At 32.5% G+C, this 20,413-nt stretch overlaps 2 long non-coding RNA genes across 6 annotated transcripts in view; one reads left to right on the forward strand and one right to left on the reverse strand.

Moving 5' to 3' along the window:
• The window catches only part of LOC126746430 (uncharacterized), a 37,110-nt gene extending 34,390 nt beyond the window's left edge, over positions 1–2,720 (reverse strand). Inside the window, exon 1 of the long non-coding RNA XR_007663889.1 lies at positions 2,426–2,720. This is a non-coding gene — a long non-coding RNA (uncharacterized LOC126746430). The remainder of the gene's footprint in view (positions 1–2,425) is intronic.
• A 4,018-nt stretch (positions 2,721–6,738) lies between these two features.
• The window catches only part of LOC126746425 (uncharacterized), a 45,270-nt gene continuing 31,595 nt past the window's right edge, over positions 6,739–20,413 (forward strand). The window contains exons 1-3 of one of the 5 annotated variants that reach the window (XR_007663881.1): positions 6,739–7,636; positions 8,230–8,355; positions 18,795–19,013. This is a non-coding gene — a long non-coding RNA (uncharacterized LOC126746425). Of the gene's footprint in view, positions 7,637–8,229; positions 8,356–17,930; positions 19,014–20,413 lie in introns of those variants that run through there. The other 4 variants (XR_007663883.1, XR_007663884.1, XR_007663880.1 and 1 more) reach the window with 4 other exon arrangements.

The following is a 20,413-nucleotide window of genomic DNA, read 5'->3' on the forward strand; positions in this document are numbered from 1 at the left end:
AGGAATCAAGTTACATTGATAAAATTTTAAATAACCAAATCTTTGTGCAATATCTAAAGCTGGGTCACCTCTTGGGCATTGAACCAGGAGACCATGCTCGTCATTCCCCATGCAGACCTTGGTAGGTTGTAATCTCCAAACAGATATACATTTAGGTTGGCATATTGAGTAGTAACACACTCCATGGTTTGACAATGCCAGATATAAGTATCCCGAGGTGATTGTGGAGGTATATAAACACCACCAATAATGAACTTAGTCCCATTACACTGGCATAGAATCAGAATTTGCTCAATACAGTCATCTTGAATAAAAATATACTGTGATTGCATACTATCACTGACAAATATCAGAATACCACCTCCACTCAACTTACTGCTAGTTCGATAGCTTCTGTCACATCTGAAGACCCTGAAACCCTTGCACGAACATTTCAGCATCTACAATACTGTCATTCAAATTGCTCTCCACCAATATAATTATATCATAAGAACAGGACATAATACTACTGAGTAACGGTTGAATCTTTGTACCAAGACCTCCAACATTTTGGTAAAACACAGTTAATGGGGTTGAAGCAAGTTTTTTTGTTTGGACTCTACAACCACTGGAACACCTCTACGATACTGAATAATCAGGTTTTCCTCACCAGCAGATTTTCTATCTAATAAAGACTTCTTAGATTCCTTATATGCATCTTGTTCCATCTTAGTCTGGTCATTAGACAGTTTGTATGACATCCCACGAAGCTTGCCCTTACATTTAAGGGCTGTCTTAACAGTAGTAGCACTGCATAGCAGTTTAACCAGTCTAGTGCAATTAGAAACTGTACCTACCCTAAGTACACAACTTATGGTTGCAACTTCTTGCTGCAGACCTAGCTTCTGGAATACCTCTTGAACCAGATTTTTGTCATGTAATATATGTCATGTATATTCTGCAACACAACAGCTCGAATTTCAGAAGAAGACAAACCAGAGCATTTTTCTACTAGCTGGATTCTAGTTCTACAGCTGTTGCATGAAATAAATAGTTTTTCATCATCACCCAAAGCCAAAGAGCAGGCTGCACACTTTTTATTTCCAGACATCTCTTTCAAGTTCCTTTCCCAGCAGTTGGAAATTCGATATTACTTTCAATTTGACTGGACTATAGTCTGCTGCCTCCTGATTTCGCGTCTGATCGCCGAGGTCCATGCCACAAATTCCAATGTATTGTTACTTTTTATCTATTGTTGTATATACAATAGAGACTATTGTTCAAAGTAAATCACTGTTTATTCAATAATTAAAGGTTCTACAAGGGGTCCTGAGGAACTAATAGGTTGCTAACATCACTCATATATACTATAACAAAAATAGATTTTATTGGTTAATTTAAACTTGGCAAAAAGTGGCATTAAATGTGGACACAAAAAGATGCTGTTAATACTTTCACGAAAATTTTTTACGTTTACAATACTAGGTAAACCATAATAACAGACATGTTACAGGCTTTAGAGTGGTTACCAGTCAAAGAGCATCTTCTACTCAATACGCTGAAATTTGTCCATAAGATTAAAATTGGTCCTGCTTCACAGTATCTGTTGAGAAAAGTCACATTCTCTGCCGAAATAGATGATATAACATGTTATCACATTATTTAAAAAATTAATTAATATTAAACAAAAATAAAGGTTACCAGGTTGATAAGTAACTAACCCCAGTGGTGACAAATGTATGCTTAAGCCCAGAAGGAGGATAATGTGGGTAAAGAGCGCCACTGGCTCAACACGGAATGAGCCAGAGTTCCCTGAGTGATTCTCACTCACCAACAATAACACAATTTAATAATAATAAAAAAAGAGGGTTAACGTTAGTTCACTCAGGTTGGTAAAGTCAAACACACTTATTGTTACATTTAATTTTAAAAAAAAATTCTACTACTTAAACTAATTCTAGTTACCACACTTGGCTGCAGGGTCTTACAGCAGCTTGTAGGTGGATGTTGCATAAAATATGAAGGAAAACATTGGCAAAAAAAGAAGAAGGAGAAAAAGTAAACAGATGCTATGAAAAAAAAAACTGTGAGAGTTTCTATCACAGTACATTACAAAAAAAATTAAAATCAATAAGGAAAAAAATACAATCAATCACCCCTTATTGATAGTTTCAATACTTATAATCTTATTTTAGATAATTTACATTAAAATGATTGGTGCACCCCAGTATGAAATATGAAAAGAGGTGCTTGAGTAAATTAAAACCCAACAATTTTGCAAAAAAAAATTTGCTTAGTAGAAAGGGAAAAATTTTTGGATTACCCATATTCTGCCCTAAAAAAACAAAAAAACTTCTTACTAAATGACGTTATTTTCTAAACAGCAGTGTCTTTAGTGGAACATTCTCAAGGGTCTGAAAAAAAAGGCTGATAATAGGAAACTTACCTCTGGCATAGTTGCCTAATAAATCCCGCAAGGCGGTTATCCACAGGGCTATAAAGGTACACAAGAAGCAACAAAATAAGAGACCTGTGGAAATGTGGTGAGCCCCCATAATCTGGTTAGGAAAATGACCAGTCCAGGTACTTAATTACCGGCAACTAGAAGAAAGAAATTAGAAAAGTCCTACCACCCAGTCGAAGAAATGTCAAACACTGTCAAAGATGCGTCATGTCAAAATAAAGCCGCATTCACAATGACTTAGACTAAGAAATATAAACCAATGAAATAATAAAGTTAAATGAGCCAATACTTAATATCTATTATCAAGAATTAAAATAATTAACAACCAAAATAATTAAATCAAAAATCAAACGAGAAACTAACGAATAACTAATAACTTTTATATACAGGGTGTCCCAAATTCGTGGGTGACCATTGGCATCTCGGAAACCGTAAGAGTTACGGGGTCGGTTAAATGAAGGTCAATTTGAACATATTTTGTGAATATTTTTAATTATTAATTAGTTATTACATTTTTGTGATAATTTTAAATATTTTTTTGTAAGATTAGATATTTACTTTTTATGTTTGTAAACGATTATTTAATACCTATATCAGAGAAATTTCGCGTTCTTTTTGTCTTAAAAATATAAAGTCTTAGTAATAATAAAGTTTAACCTGCTAATCTCATTTTGTCATGGCCTATCTAAATTAAAAAAAAAAACAAAATATTAGGTTAGAAAAGCATACATTTTCATTGAATTGGTTTAAAAAAAAACTATATCATATACAGAGTATTATATAACTTCAGTTTATATAAAATCAATTTATTTGGAAATCCCATTGATATATCTTTCTTTCTTGCCCTTAAGGAGTTCTTATGGGAAGTTCTAGAAGGAGTAATCGTACATGCAAGTGCGATACCTCATTTTAAAGGCAAATAAAAATACTTTTTAAAAATGAGAAAATCCAAAATGGCGCCCATAAGAAAAAATAAGGTGATGATGATCGAAAAAAAAATGAAACATCTGATTCATTTTTTTCGCGTCATGTTGTAAGACATAAAAAGTGGCAATGAAAAACTGTTTTTAGTTTGCCGATGTCTCTTTAAATAAAGTCGGTAGAAAGTAAAAACAATTTTTTAATTGTAAATTTAGCATAATAAACCACTTAGGTATTTCTAAAAAAAAATTATGTTGGTTTGTCTAATTTGTGCCTTTTGAAGTTTTTGTTTGTATATTATACATGTTTGTGGTAATTGTATAGTGTTTATTATTTATTCAATTTTATAAAATGTAATATGGTATTTATTAAGGAACCTCATTGTATAACTTGTATTAGCTTTTTTTGACTAAATAAATGATATATACAGCAGTGGGCAAAAAAATAAAAAGTATTAGAATAATCGCTAAAATAGTTCTATTTTTTGTACAATATGTATAATAAGATTAATAAGTAATAAAGTCCAGTTCAGAGATCTATTAGAATCTTTGATGTGTCGCAGATACCGCAGTAACTAGTCCGTGCGCCTATATCATATTTATTGTCGCATGATCTACACGTTTAAATGGCAAAATTTTATATTGTTTATCTATGAAATCATTTTAAATATACGTAAAACCCCATGTTTTATACTATTTTTTATTTTTTTTTCGAAAATGTCAATTTTTAGAAAGAAAATAATATCACAAGAAAATAATATCCAAAAATTGACCGCGGACTAAAATCCAAGCATCTTATAAAATATTTTAAACACTTCCAGTACTCACAGACTTGTCACCTCTTTTTAGCCAGTCTATTAAACAAAGATAAAACATCTGCGTTCTGGTGATTCCTACTTTAGGCTGTGCAAGTCATTGTGTATCTCTTTCTATCCCATTGATTTTGACAATTACGGGGCCGTACCCAAATAAATTTTTGGGCTGTTTTTGTATTACTTTTGACGTGTTTTTAAAGAGATCTTTAAGGATGGGTCTATCGCCTTTAAAACAGTTGTTGGATTAGGTCTATCTCCTTTAATAGTTGGGAGGGGACTCATGTGAGGTTATTATTATTTGATAGGTTTTGCCGGTTATGCTGTTTACAGGTTTATGAAAGTAAGGAATTTAGAATTTGGCCTGTATTCTTCTAAATTTTTTTCAGTTTTTACTGTGAGGAAGTGTGATTTTCATTTGTATATGTGGATTTGTTTTGGTATTATACCTAAGGACCTTAAAATGTTTCGATCCTGGGAAAATAGTCAGGAAAATTTGGCAAATGAAGAGGAAAGTGTTTGTGCGGGCTTATGGAGGTCGTGGGTGTACAAAAAAGACAATAACATTTGTGATGAAAATAATAAGAGTGATCTGGACAGTGATTTAGACTTACATAGTTCTGATAGTTCATTTTCTAGTGTTGAGGAAGCAAAAAGAAGCAAGGGAAGTAGAAGCTACACAGGAAAATCAAGCAGTTTTAAAACGTAATTGTTTAAGTACAGACGCCAAACAAAAGTATCTAAATATCTATAACAATCTAAGGAATGATTCTCAGTCCACAAATGATTGTAGTGCTTTGCAAAAAACAGCATTTTTAACAGGGGTTGCAGGGCCTTTTTTCCCGCTAGGCCCATTAGGCCTAGGCCTAGAGCCCGTAATTTGGAAGGGCCCGAAAACCGCTGTGATAATAAGGAAATTTCCATTATTTTATTTCCTACCTGTACCCTGTACTATAAAATAATATTTTAATTAAAAAAAAAAAATTTGATAAAAAAATGTTTGGGTATAAAAAAGTGATATTTCATCGGCATTAATATAGAAGAATAGAATAAAGACTATTTCTTCGTACTCTAAACATAAACAAATGGCCCAAATGTGCCCAGACCAAACAAGGATTTTTTTGCATGTTAGGCGGCTTAAGCTAAGAACACATTATTAACACGTGTCGTGTTAACACGCATTAATGAGTTACTTATTATATTGGGTATTACGTCACTTATAGCAAAAATCAATTCAGAAATTTTTATCTCACACGCTCAACAATTGAAAAGAAGAAGAAAATAGACTTATTCACGTATTTAAAATAAATATGAACTTAAATCTGTAACGATACCGTTAATTTACTTGAGGTATAATAGATTTTTTTATATACCTAGGAGCTGAGGTTCAATCTAATCTCTGAGCTCGTTTCTTCTTTTCAATATCCTACCTAACTTTGTTACGAATATTATAATTAAAAAACGAAAAAAAAAAAAAAAAAAACAACAAGAAGACCTACTTTTTTTAAAAATACCTAATTTGAACCAACGTTTCGGTAGTTATATCTACTACCGTTATCAAGGTAATTAAAGTAAAATTAAATTAAATTAAAAATAAAATATACTTATCTTCCAAATTTTCAGTAATCCAGTCTCATCAAAATTTCTTCCTAATTCGAAAATACTTTATATACTTGTTTATATGATTTGACGGTTTATTAATAGTTTGACAAACTATTTTGAAGGATATAAGTTTATATGATCGTGCACACATTATTTGTAATAATCAATATTTAACAACTGAAAAATATTTTAATAAAAATATCTTAATTCAAAATAATTATCCCAAAGAATTTTTAGACAATTGCTTTAAAGAGTTTGATAATCCACGTATAAAATTGAATCAACCACTTTTTACGACAAATCTTATTTTACCATTTATTCCAGGTTTTTCTGATAAGATAAAAAGAATTGCTAAAAAATTTAATATAAGAACTATTTTTAAATCACAAAACACATTACGATACTTATTAACAAAAACTAAACCTTTCAATGAAAATGAATTTAATAAAAATGTAATCTATAAAATTCCTTGTATTTGTGGTAAATTATACATAGGTGAAACCTGTAGACCATTACCAAAAAGAATTAATGAACATAAATCTTACATAAAAAACAATGATTTTTTAAAAATCAAAAATTACACAACATGCATTCGACAATAACCACAGAATAGACTGGAATGCTTCCTCAATTTTAGCAAAGGAACCAATTTCAAAATTACGTAAGCTAAAGGAAAGTGCATTTATAATGTTAAATGAAGATAAATGCTTAGCTACATGTTCGGTTGATTTTCATAATACATGGATTCCTTTGCTAAAGAGAGAAGTAGATCAGGGTATTCTCAAAATTAATTAATGATTTAAAATATTTGATATTCATGTATTTTCTATGATTAATTTACATTAAGATCACACCCCTTTAATTTTTAAAAAAGTAACCTTTGAAAATTTTGTTATCTTTCAAAATAGTTTGTCAAACTATTAATAAACCGTCAAATCATATAAAAAAGTATATAAAGTATTTTCGAATTAGGAAGAAATTTTGATGAGACTGGATTACTGAAAATTTGAAAGATAAGTATATTTTATTTTTAATTTAATTTAATTTTACTTTAATTACCTTGATAACGGTAGTAAATATAACTACCGAAACGTTGGTTCAAATTACGTATTTTTTAAAAAAGTAGGTCTTCTTGTTGTTTTTTATCGTTTTTTAATTATAATATTCGTAACAAAGTTAGGTAGGATATTGAAAAGAAGAAACGAGCTCAGAGATTAATAGATTGAACCTCAGCTCCTAGGTATATAAAAAAAATCTATTATACCTCAAGTAAATTATTGTATTTAAAACTTATTGAACTTAAATTAAATTAAGTATATCGAACGGTATCGTTACAGATTTAAGTTCATATTTCTTTTAAATACGTGAATAAGTCTATTTTCTTCTTCTTTTCAATTGTTGAGCGTGTGAGATAAAAATTTCTGAATTGATTTTTGCTATAAGTGACGTAATACCCAATATAATAAGTAACTCATTATGAATTCGTCACAACAATACAGATTTTACTTAACACGCATTAACACGTGTTACAGAAATATCTATTACATTATTTTAAACAGACCAGTACATCTTATTGTGATGTATCGTTAGAGCCCGACAACACGCTTAAACACACCATGACGCGTGTTTTCGATATCTAAAGTGGTTAGATTTTCATCAGAGTGTTATATAGTTATCACTACTCACCAGGCCCCGGTCGCCGCGACTTTATTTAATTGTGGTATTAAATATGGACGAAGAATTTATTGAAGAAGTACGGAAGTACGAATTTCTGTACAACGTTCAAAATAAGGATTACCGAGACCAAACAAAACGACAAGAGGCTTGGGAGGAAATTGGTGGGAAAATAAACAAAAACTGTAAGTATTCATTGATATATATTTTTTACTTTATTAATATATTATGCTCCAATTTCTAATAAATTTGTATAACTTTTTTATTTAAATAGGTGTATTAACGAAGAGAGGGGAAAATGAAGTTTTTTTTAAAGTGGGCTCTTTTAAGGCCCACATTTTTAATATTATTAATTAAGTCATTTACTTTTAAGTTTGAAAAACCAATAAAATTAAAATAATTTATAATATTATTAGGTAGTTAACTAGCCAAATCAAGTACTTTTTCTCTGCCATTGACACATTGCATTCCCTGTATTAGAAATAAAAAAGTTGACTGCTTAATCAAAAAATTGGACTGCTCCCAGGCCTGTTTCCCTGCCAATGGAAATGAGCAGTTTTTGACTGACGATTGGGCGGGGTCTGCTCGCTCACCCGCGTCACAGACCGGAACTGGGGATCCGTGCCCCTGCTCCGTAAACTTTTCTCGTGTAGTTTTACTCTCCTATTATTTATTTATAGTTCTTGTCCATAGCCGAGTCATTATCATGTTATTTATCAATTTATTTTATTTTAATTTTTTTACGTTTTATTTTTTTAATTTTTTTTTTTTTTTTGAGGTGTTGAAGGATCCCTAGCCCTCGAAAACCTAATAGCGTCGAGATCGAACTAGAAATACAAAAAGAGTCTCGCCTCAAGTTTAGAGGAAAGAAGGCGAGGGTGAAGGAAGGAAAGTGAGTATGAAGGTAAGTACCTGAGCCGCCCTTTGCAGACAGTGATCCAATCTCGCCGTAGAAGCATTCGAGATTGGATAACTGGGAAACAACTCGTTTATTACTTCCGACACTCTATCATCTGTCAATTTTATTGGTTCTGTACCGCCTTTTATGTTTTTTCTGACAATGTGATAGGCTTGTCTCCACAGGTCGTTCTCCAGTTCATTGCAGAGTTCTTTCCACATTTTTACTTTTTCCTTTCTAATTTCGTCCTTGAGCGCTTTTCTTGCGTTTATGTAATCTTCATGGGCAGCACTTTGCTGTTCGACTGTTGCCAAGTCAAATTTTGTTTGTATGAGACCTTTGTTTTGCCCTGCGACTTCTTTGGCAACTCTTTCTTAGTGTCTCTATTTTTTCACTCCACTAGTATGGGGTTCCTTGTCTGTTCACGAGAATTTCAAAAGCTATATGTAGATGTAGTGATAAGGGCTCGTGATCCAAAACCCTCCACTCTCTAATTTTTTTAGCTATTCCTTGCGTAGATAGAGTTAAGTCTATGTGAGATCTCGTGTTTCTCCTTACAAATGGGGGGGTTCCGTCATTATGAACTGCTAGTCCAAGTCTTGCCCCGGCCTTCAAGACATATTGTCCTTTTCTATCTGTTTCCGGCGAACCTCATTCTTCTGCTTTCGTATTGAAATCGCCAGCTATTACTGCCTCTCCTCCTGTAGTCTCTACCATATCTAGCAGTGTATCAATGTAAGTTTTATACTGTTGCAGCAAAATATTTGGAGATGCCTAAAATCCATAGATTTTCTAGCTGAAGTCCCAGCACTCCATTCTCTTTTATAACCCTCTTAACATTAATGTTTTTGTTTAAGAGTTTAAGGGCCACCTTGCCCTGTCTGTAATCCAGGGTGACTTTTTTGTTAAATTTATATTTGGCTCACTCACTACTAAAATATCTGTAGATTCTTCTGCTGCAACTTTCGCTGCCATATTGTGGGCACCAGCGGAGCGGTCGGCGTTTATTTGGAGAATCTTTGACATATTTGATTGAATTTAGTAAATAAGTAAAATATATAAAATCGATTAAGAACTAGTACTTGAAGGAATATATCACAGTCTTTTTACAGTCGAAGTTCATATCAAAGTTTTATCACAGATACTAGGTATCTCTTTATCACAGTCGTATTTTCTCTTCTTCTTGGCTTGCGAAATGGCTCTCTTCAAAGCAGTACATCGGCCTGTTCCCATTTTGTGTCCCTTATTGCACATGAGGCAGTTTGCCTGCTCAACACAATCTTTAGAGAGGTGACCGTCCTTACCACAATTTATGCATAGACTACGTCTATTAGGTCCCGTACACACTCTGGTGACATGGTCGCATGCCCAACATCTGAAACATCTTTTTATCTCGATCTTTTCGCCGTTGCTTCTTTATTAATTACTAAGGTAGCAGCCAGTGTATTTCAGGCATTAGAGCGAAGTGAACTGAGTCTAAGTTTTTCTGTTGGCTTTATTTGTTTTATAATAGCCTCTCTAATATCTTCTTCCGTCGTTGTTATATCCAGACCTGTGATGTGTAGTACTTGTTTTGCTGGTTCCTACACCCTAGTTAGGATAGCTACTTTTATGTTTTCCATAGTTTCTTCTATTTTTTGCTTAAGGAATTTCACTGCTTGATCGTTTTTATCCGTAACCAAGAGAACAGTCACTTTTTGCTTCTTGCATTTTCTGAATTATATTTTTACTGTGCCTCTTAATTTGGCTTTCAGTTCATTTGCAATCTTTTCAAAGGGGTTGTTGTTGCCCTTCTCGAGGATTACGGCGGTTGTGTCTCTCTGCCATCTCCTTCTGTGATTTTCTTTTATTCTTTCTTCTTTCTGCAGGTCTTTCTCATTGTTTGTATAGATGGTTACGTATGTATTTTGGTCATAAAAAATGGCTTCAACCATTTTTGTAAGCCTGTGAATTCATTCCTTTCCTTCTATTTTATGGATTGCCACTTTATCATCATCTATAGTCTTCTCTCGCAGTTCTATTGAACGATCCCAAAGTTCCTTTTTACTAGTTCCCTGGTTTATTATAATCATCTTTTGATTTGTGATTTCTTGTTTGGTTTTTGTGGTCTTTACTGTTGTGCGGTTGTACACCTCAAAATTGGCTTCCGTGTCGATGATTTCTCGATATCGCTCTTTAAACACCGCCTGGATGCTCGTACACATTTCTAATTCGTTTGGACATACTAAAACGACTTTAACCGTTGCCTCTTTTGTTTTGAGGGGGTTACCTACTTTTATTTCCGTGTTCAGATAAACATTGCCTTTCCAGTCTTTTTGAGGTTCCGTGTTCCATACATTGTAAGATGTTAGTTTTTCTATGTCAAGTAAATCTCTTTCACCCTGCTGAGTTCACACTGAAGTTTGTGTAACTTCATCTCCCTTCTCACTTTTTTTTGTTAGGAAACTATCAAAGTTCTTGTAGAGTTCCCTTTCCACTTTACTGGCCGCTTGATTGATAGGCTGTGCTAGCCCTTTTACTTGTTTGTAGACATTTTGATTTGCTCGTCCGAACTCTACTAATAACGTTTTTCAGAGAATCGACTACACGTCGAAATTATGCTCCAAACCTATCACGCATGTGTGAGACGAGATGGTCCGAAAAATACAAATCAATCAGAAAGTTTTCTCAAAATTTCCTAGAGCTTAAGAAATCTCTAGAAACGTTATCCGTAGAGGAAATATATGTCATCAGAAAATCTGCATATCAGTTGCATTCAGCCGTTACAAAACCAGTGATTATTATTGCTTTACAAACAATAGCCAAATATTCAGCAGTTTTAACATCAGTAGTTAGCGCACTGCAAGCTAAATCGATCGACATGATCTCGGTGGGAGAACACATCAAAGATATTCTCAGAAATGACCACGAGTTTCCTGATAGAGTAATGAGTAATGAAATGCTTCAAAAAGCGTGAGCTGTCAATGGATATGAACATAGAAATGTCGGTTCCACGTGTTGCTCACAAGCAAACACATAGAAGCAATCCGCCATCAGACAATGATAACAAATATTGGCGGCGTGAGTGCTTAATCAATAATATTGTTGATTATTTTAAGTGGGTTACAAACCTTAATAAAAAAAACAATGCTAAGAATCTCATTTATTTTATTTAAATTTAATGAAAATCGATAATAGTTTTAAGCATGTTTCAAGGCAGAACATGATCTTTCAGTAGTACACTTTGAAATAGAAAGTTGAAACAAACAATTTAATGCAATGCAAAAAATACTTTTTTTTACACTTAATTTGCCTTAAATTTTACCACCCTAGGCCATAGACTATATCTTCTTTATGGTAAGTCCGCCACTGTTTACAGATCTAACAATATTTTTTAAACTTACCATTTTCAATAAAAGTTTCTATAATGTGAGATGGACAAGTTCCATGCATTTTTATGCTCCCTCCAGTTTTTGTAATATTTTTTAAAATACTTTCCAGTAAAACCTACAATAAACAAATCTTCTTAATACAAATACAAATAGGTTTTTAAAACTATCATTGTAATAATTTTGTCCATGATGTCAATTTTCTAATAATTAATAATATTAATAATTATACCACTTATATAATGATAATTAATATAATTTGGACGATTTAGTTCGCCATATATATTTTTAAATCTTACCTTTCGAGTCACTTCTGTTGCAATTATAATATCAAATCTTAGAATTTGTCAGAGTTGTTTTACAAAATACATATGCACAGGGGCAAGGAAGGTATTTTGTTTCCAAACATATTCATCTATTCTCTGTTGTCAAGTTTTCACGCATTTTCAAAAGAGGAAATTTTGAGCTTTAATTAACCTAACATATGAAAACCACAACACTGTCAAAGTCCCAATTTAATATTTGCACCAAATACGCTATTTACTAATAAGTACGAATCGTACTTAATGATTACGTAAGCAGCTCCAGACGCGAAGGAAGTCTCACCAACACCACCGAAATAAAGATCTTTATTTCGGTGGTGTTGGTCTCACACATAATTTTCTCCACACATAATTCCTCCACATATAATAATATTAATTTAGCTTATTGATGTTAGATTTTGGATTAAAAATAAAAAGTAGACATAGGTGTATGTTATTATAAGCTCAAAAATAAGGTCTTCAAAGCAAAAAAAGTTATTAACATTCTTATCCCTAAAACCGCTTCAAAAAAATTTGAAATGGCAACACGGCATTTGTGAAGCTCTGTTTTTTCTTTAGTGTGTGCCTGAAAAAGACGTATTTGAGTGTTTTTGTGGACCATTACGATAGTAAAAACTTGTGCTGTTTGTCCCACACCATGGGAAAAAGGCGATTTAAGCCGATGTTCTCACAAGTTCACTCATATAATATATAGTTTACTCATATACTATGTCATAACATCAAATCAGGAGCAACCGTGGCCATAAACGTACAATAATAAAAACTTATTAAGAAATCTATAATAATTATAAATATTTAATTTCCATAAAAATACGTTTAATTGGATAAGTAACCTTTACTCTAATGAAGTACCTTAAAAAAACCCATAAAGAGTTTATAAAAGGTAATATTGTTTATAATTTAAAGCATAATTTATCAATAACAAATATTTGTCATGTAAATATCTTTTGACGACGTCATTGGTAAAGATTAGTTGTGTCCATGGAATCAACAATGCGTTCGATCGGCGTTGCGATGTTGTTGCCATTTTCTCTAATATACGTTATCTACATTCATTTAACTTTGAATGTTGCCTACTTTATAGAGTATCTTATATTTTATGGAAAAAAATTATTCATATTTTATTAAAGGGGAATAGTACTGTTTTGCGCCTGTCGAAATAAGTGACAAATTTTTTTGATATTATGAAGTGTATATTTTGCCATTTCTACAGGGTGGCCAAATAAGCGAGGTAAGCGGCTGTATTTCAGGACCTATACATCTGGCAACTATGGAATTTTTTTTATTATTATAAAAGGGGCCATGAGAAAATTTTGGAAATTATCTTTAAGTTCCGTATTTCACTGCAAGAGGGCGCAACTAAAAATTAAATAAAAGAAACGTTTTTTTCTCCGAAAACTTAAATATTAACTTATACTTTTGATATTATTTTTAGTAAGCCTAGATAATTTGCTATAATTTTGGTTTATAAATTATTGACTTACGAACGATAGTAGGGGTGGGGGAAGCTATTGAAAGTGGAATCATTAAAATCGGTGTAAATTCTAAACCACTTATTCGATTTCAGCAATTCAAAATTTATTTGCAAGATAAATGTAGCTGCTTTAAAAGTCTGATCTCATCATTACCCTATAGTTCCTAATAAAACCGCCAGAGGGCACAATTTGTAATAATTCCAGTTTTTTTCATTTTGCTCCAAAAATTCCAATTGAATTGTATATTTTTGACATCATATTTAAAAAGTAGATACCATTTGCAAAAATACTGTGAAAACCGCACGATGATATCTTTGCTTGTTTTAAAGTTATAGCGAATTAAAGTCTTTTACGCACCGAATCCAAGCTTATGTACCGCCATCTAGCGCTCGGCCTTAGAATGTCTAGTTAACGTATAGTAGGCGGCAAAAACAAAAGAAACTTTTAAAAAGGATTGTATGGAAACGTCAAATATTTATTAGACGGCCAGCTTAATTCTGTTTTCAATTTTCTTTGCTCGATTTTTTGTAAAATGCCTTTGACAAATAATGAAGCTGTGGATTTGATTGCAATTTTCTTTGAGAGCTTTCAAAATGCAGCAATAGCTGAAAGACAGTATACCCTTCGGTATCTAGATCGCCGCCATTATGGCAGAAGAATTTTTCCACGCTTGGTACAGCGACTACGCGATACTGGGAGTTTTAGTCGGCCCAAATTTAGAAGGCGTCCCTCTACTGGAAGAACTGAAGAAAACATTATTAATGTGTTGGCCTACGTAGAGCTTAATAGGCATATTGGAACTCGTGAGTTATCTTTAGATTTGGGAATAGCTCGAACTAGTGTTCAAAATTTACTTAAAGACCACAGGTAATACATCTTTTTATTATAATTTTCTTCTCGAATATAGGCATTTCTTTTTATTTTAAGGCTACACCCTTTCCATATAATCCTACACCAAGCTCTAAACGAACATGATTTTGAGCGCCGAATTGATTTTTGCCAATGTATACTAGCAATGATTCGCGAAAACAGGGATTTTTTGTCACAGATTCTGTGGACCGGTGAAGCCACTTTTGGTAGCGATGGAAAAGTCAACAGGCATAATATGCATTATTGGTCGGTTGAAAATCCTCGTTGGATGCAAGAAGTCCAGCACCAAGGCCGCTGGAGTGTAAACGTGTGGTGTGGCATTATCGGAATGAAAATTATTGGTCCTTATTTTTTTGATGGCACATTAACCGGTAATGTTTTTTTGCATTTTTTAACAAATTCCTTGCCTATTTTAATGGAAGATTTGACATTGGAAGTAAGACGGACCATGTATTCCCAATTGGACGGGTGCCCAGCACATTTTTCCCGTCTGGTGCGGCATCATATAAATAATTACTTTCAAGGGCGCTGGATCGGAAGGGGGACTCTATATCCTTGGCCGGCCAGGTCACCCGATTTAACATGCCTAGACTTTTACTTATGGGGTCGTTTAAAAGATATTGTGTACCAAACTCCACCTACAACAAGACAGGATATGGAAAACAGAATCCGTGGTGCAATAAATGAAATATCAGCTGCTGAAATCGAAACAGCAGTTTTATCCACCCAAAAAAGATTGGAAGCTTGTTTGGAATGTAATCGAAAGCAGTTTGAACACCTATCGAGGCATTAAATACCAAATATGTTTGGGTTTAAAATCGGTTCTTTTCAGGACCATAATTTAAATATAAAAAGAAATTTGTTAATAAAATTATTCGCCTTAAGAAAGTCACATAAAAATTCTGTGATACATAGGTATTATTAATTTATAATTTATCAATCAATTATTACTTTAATAATTTATTAATTATGACAACATCATAGTATCCTAGTTGTGGTAATACTAATTAGAGATTTTTAGGCGGGACACTAGATGGCGGTACGTAAATTTAGGCTCGGTGTTCTCAATTACAAATTGCGCCCTCTGGCGCTTTTATTAGAAGCTATAGAGTAGTGATGATATCAGACTTTTAAAGCAGCTACATTTATCTAGCAAATACATTTTGAATTGCTAAAATGAAATGAGTAGTTTAGAATTTACAGCGATCTTAATGATTCCACTTTCAATAGCTTCCCCCACCCCTACTTTCGTTCGTACGTCAACAATTTATAAATCAAAATGATAGCAAATTATCTAGGCTTACTAAAAATAATATCAAAAGTGTAAGTTAATATTTAAGTTTTCGGAGAAAAAGAGGTTTCTCTTCTTTAATTTTTAGTTGCGCCCTTTTGCGGTAAAATACGGAACTTAAAGATAATTTCCAGAATTTTCTCATGGCCACTTTTATAATAATAAAAAAAATTCCATTGTTGCCAGATGTACACTGTGTCCCATTTTGGATGAGACTGCAGGGTATCTCTGTCATTTTTTAAGATAGAGCTTTGCGGTTTTCGCGACCCTGTATCACTTTTTTGTAAAACTTTTAAAGCCATAAACAGAAATATTCTAACTACTTTTGTTCCTGAAATACAGGGTGAAAACGAAAATGTTCACTTTTGGAGATGTTATTATTTCTCAGGCCCTGTATAAGATAGAATAAAAATGAAAACTGCTTATAATAGATATTTTTACATAAAAGTCAGTGGCGTATTTAATTTTTTTTCTAATGCACTGTTTTTAAGATTGGGCACAAACTTGGTATTTTTTAAATAGAACACCCTGTATATTTTAACGTTAAATTTTTGCATTTTTTTTTCTGAATACATTGATGTATCACAACCTATTCTTTAGTAAATTTTAGCTTCAAAAATCAGAAAAATCCATATTTATTTTTGTTTTTAATAGTAGGCCATGAATTCTTACACACATGCATTTAATTATTACTTTTTTAAAACGCCATGTGATTTAAACCTGTTTATTTAACTATATTTTAAACATTAACTTAAAATATTAATATAAACATAAAAATGTTAAAAACAAAAAAAATATATCGGACCAGGTTTAACATTAAAAACTAATTAGTAATTACAAGAATCAAATTAGAAAATTAATTACAAAAACCAAAAAAAAAACAACAAACATAAATTTAATCAAACTGTTCAAACTGCTGTCCATTTTGTCTTATACAAAAACCACATACAGTCTGTATTCGTCTTAAGGCATTTAAAATTATAAAGGGTTGCCTTTGTAAGTTTATGAATGCTTTTTCAGTTGTCGCTCGGAGTTCATTTATATTATTATGCCGATTTGCATAAATTTTATTTTTTAAGTACGACCATACAAAAAAGTCCAAAACACTTAAGTCCGGTGACCTCCGGGGCCATCTGATTGGCCCGAGTGTGCCAATCCAACGTCTATCAAAATGGGCACTTAAATATTCTCTAACTACCCTTGAATTATGAGCGGGCGCTCCATCTTGCTGGAAATATATTTGATGTCGCTGGGCTAAAGGTATGTCCTCCAGCAACTCTGGCAAATTATTTTGCAATATATTTAGATATCGTTGGGTAGTTAAGCTACCCTCAAAAATCGTATATACAATTTTAGTGCCCAATACAAAACAGGAAACACTAAAACCAAATCGGCCTTGTTGCTGTCGTTCAAAAGTAATATGTTGGTTTTCTTGATACCAATGTCTGGTATTTTGCCTATTAAATATGCCACTACTGCTTATATGGGATTCGTCAGACATATTACCTTTTTTACAAAATCCGGATCTTCATTAGTTTTGGTTAAAAACCAATTAGAAAATTCCAGTCGTTTAAACGGATCGTCAGGATGCAATTCTTGAATAATATTTATCTTATACGGTTTAAATTTATGCTTTTTTAAAATTTTTTGCACTTTTGTTTTGGAAACTCCTATCTCTTCCTCTATCTTTCTACAGGAAATTTGGGGTCTTGCTTCCACACACGCTAAAACATTAATTTCGCCAGCTTCATTTCTATCAACATGGGGTTGCCTAGGTTTTGAATAGCAGTCATAATTTAAAAGATTAGATTTTAACCGGAATACCGTAGCCCGAGATGGCTGACGTCTTTCTGGAAACCTAATAAGATCTTTTTTATTTTTTGAATTTTGTAACAAAATAAAATAAGCTAGAGCTTTACCTATTTAAATATAATTGCTGCGCCGCTTTGACATTTTCGTTAGAAAGGTTTAAACATTTTATAATATCATACTTTTCAAAATTTTGGAATTCCATATTTTCGCCATCAGCCATCAATATTGATATGTATTAAGTCTGTTTGTGACTTAGTTTCCATGAATGCAATAAACAAAACATTTTTTTATGCATGTGTCAAAGAATTCATGGCCTACTATTAAAAAAATAAACATAAATATGGATTTTTCTAATTCTTTGAGCTAAAATTTATCAAAGATTAGGTTGTGATACATCAATGTATTCAGAAAAAAAAATGCAAACATTTGACGTTAAAATATACAGGGTGTTCCATTTAAAAAATACCAAGTTTGTGCCCAATCTTAAAAACAGTGCATTGGGAAAAAAAATTAAATACGCCACTGACTTTTATGTAAAAATATCTATTATAAGCAGTTTTCATTTTTATTCTATCTTATACAGGGCCTGAGAAATAATAACATCTCCAAAAGTGAACATTTTCGTTTTCGCCCTGTATTTCAGGAACAAAAGTAGTTAGAATATTTCTGTTTGTGGCTTTAAAAGTTTTACAAAAAAGTGATACAGGGTCGCGAAAACCGCAAAGCTCTATCATAAAAAATGACAGAGATACCCTGCAGTCTCATCCAAAATGGGACACAGTGTACAGGTCCTGAGATACAGCCGCTTACCTCGCTTATTTGGCCACCCTGTACACAAGCATTTGACATAATTGTATTAGAGATGTTGCAACCAAACAAAGTGCCCATAGCTCCACGGTAATGCTTATTCTAGCCTTTCAATATTCTAAGTGATTTTGGTAGTTATCGATAATTTCTGATACGCGCCGTTATTTTGCATAACCACCGACGGTTTTAGTATTTACGCATAATTCCCAATATGTGTAGCTACTAGGCATATTAGCGGATTTTGGATATTAGCGGTAACATATATATACAAAAGTATACGATACTTCGAGGGAATGAATCCCAAATGAATATCGACCGGTAGCGTCGATATCTTTAACATCTGGATAAAGCATTAGTTTGTTTTCTTTTCGTTTGACACTTTCGCTATTGACAGACAACATTGGAAGCAAACAGTCAGTAACAACAGTGTTAAATGTGATAAGGCGGCAACATCTTGAATACTAACCATTACTTCTATTGTTTTTCTTTTACGTTGTAGGCAATGGTCAGAAAATAAGTGTGAAATTCTAAAAGGACCCTTTTACAATTCCAGCATATCGTGTGGAAGCACGATGGCTGCACCCATGGAAGACGGCAAGATAGAAAGTGGCGTGCATAGGGCTGGGAGATAAGATTTTAACTCTCTTCCTGAATAAGGAGGCAGCAATGGCAAAGGGGGTCCATGCAAGAAGGACTCATGTATTTGATTTAAAACAGCGTAAGTTAAACTATTTCTGATTTAATGTTTGACACTTGCTGAATAAATGGGGTAAGGGAGCAGTCACTTACCCATCTAAGAAATGTATATCCCTGTTTCTCTTAATTAGAAATTTAATTTTATAGTTTATAACACTTTTGAGAGTATACATATTTGCTTTTTTCTTGCCCTATTCTAAGTCATATTTATTATATCAAATAAACAACTTCTAGCATTTATTACAAAAAAGAGGCATTTATTTCCAACAGATTTGTTACCCAATTACAGGAAAGAATATAAGGAAAAAAAATATTAAAAAAAAAAAGAAAAATTTACCAAAATGAGTATAAAAATGAAAAATTAAAATTCAAAATGCTTAACATTCTATGCACTTAAATAGACTATCTATATACATACTAGAAAGACTCTGCATCACCTATTTACTTAATACCTTCTATAATGTACATTAAACTGTCAACAAAAATATCGAACCGTTCATGTAAATTATTATTAATATAATTCTGACACATTATATTAATAGGAGATTTAAACAAAATATTAGTCCTAGCGGGATTTACATTAAATAATCTAAAATGCCTAGAGTTTATTCTTGGTACCCGAAAATTTAATCCAGCCAAAAGGGTGGGACAGTCAATCTTGTTATGAATAAGGTTATATAAGAATTTTATGGAAAGAATTTCTCTTCTTTTTGCTAAGGATATAATATTAAATTTATTTACGTATAATTGATTATCCAAACCTCTGGCTGGAAAGACACCTTCCTCTCTAAACCAGAGATACTTCATAAACTTGCACTGAATGCGCTCAATATCATCTATCAGGTAGCTATAAATTGGGTACCAAATTAGAGATCCGTATTCTATTTTTGAGCGTATGTAGGTGAAAAAAAGTAATTTTAAAGTATTAATATTTTTAAAGTGCCGACAGTTTCGATAAATACAGGCTCAATTCAGTAGTGAGTGTATTCTCCAAAATAGTGAAAAAATATTTAAAAAAAGAATGCTAATATTTATTAATACTCATCAATTGATTGATAATTTTCAATATGGTTTTGTAAAAAACATTAGCACACTTGGTGCCACTGTGGATTTCATAGATTATGTTTAATGAGCTTTGGATAAAAAACGAGTGGTTGTGGCAGTGTTCATTGATCTGAAGAAGGCTTTTGATGTGGTTAGCATCAATATTTTGTTGGAAAAGTTGCTTAAGGGATTTGGGGGTGTTTAATAGTCTTCTTATGAGCGTTTTTGAAAGAGTATTTCCTATAATAACTTTAGGATTTTCTTTTTAGAAAGAAAAATTACATTCGCTTTTTCTCACAAGATTTACTTCCAGTTTTTCAACAAGTTTTAAGTAACCATTTTAATGAATTGACATTAATTGAATTTTACCAAGTAATA

This window comes from Anthonomus grandis, chromosome 17 (genome assembly GCF_022605725.1).
Source record: "Anthonomus grandis grandis chromosome 17, icAntGran1.3, whole genome shotgun sequence".
In the NCBI taxonomy this organism is placed as follows: domain Eukaryota; kingdom Metazoa; phylum Arthropoda; class Insecta; order Coleoptera; family Curculionidae; genus Anthonomus; species Anthonomus grandis.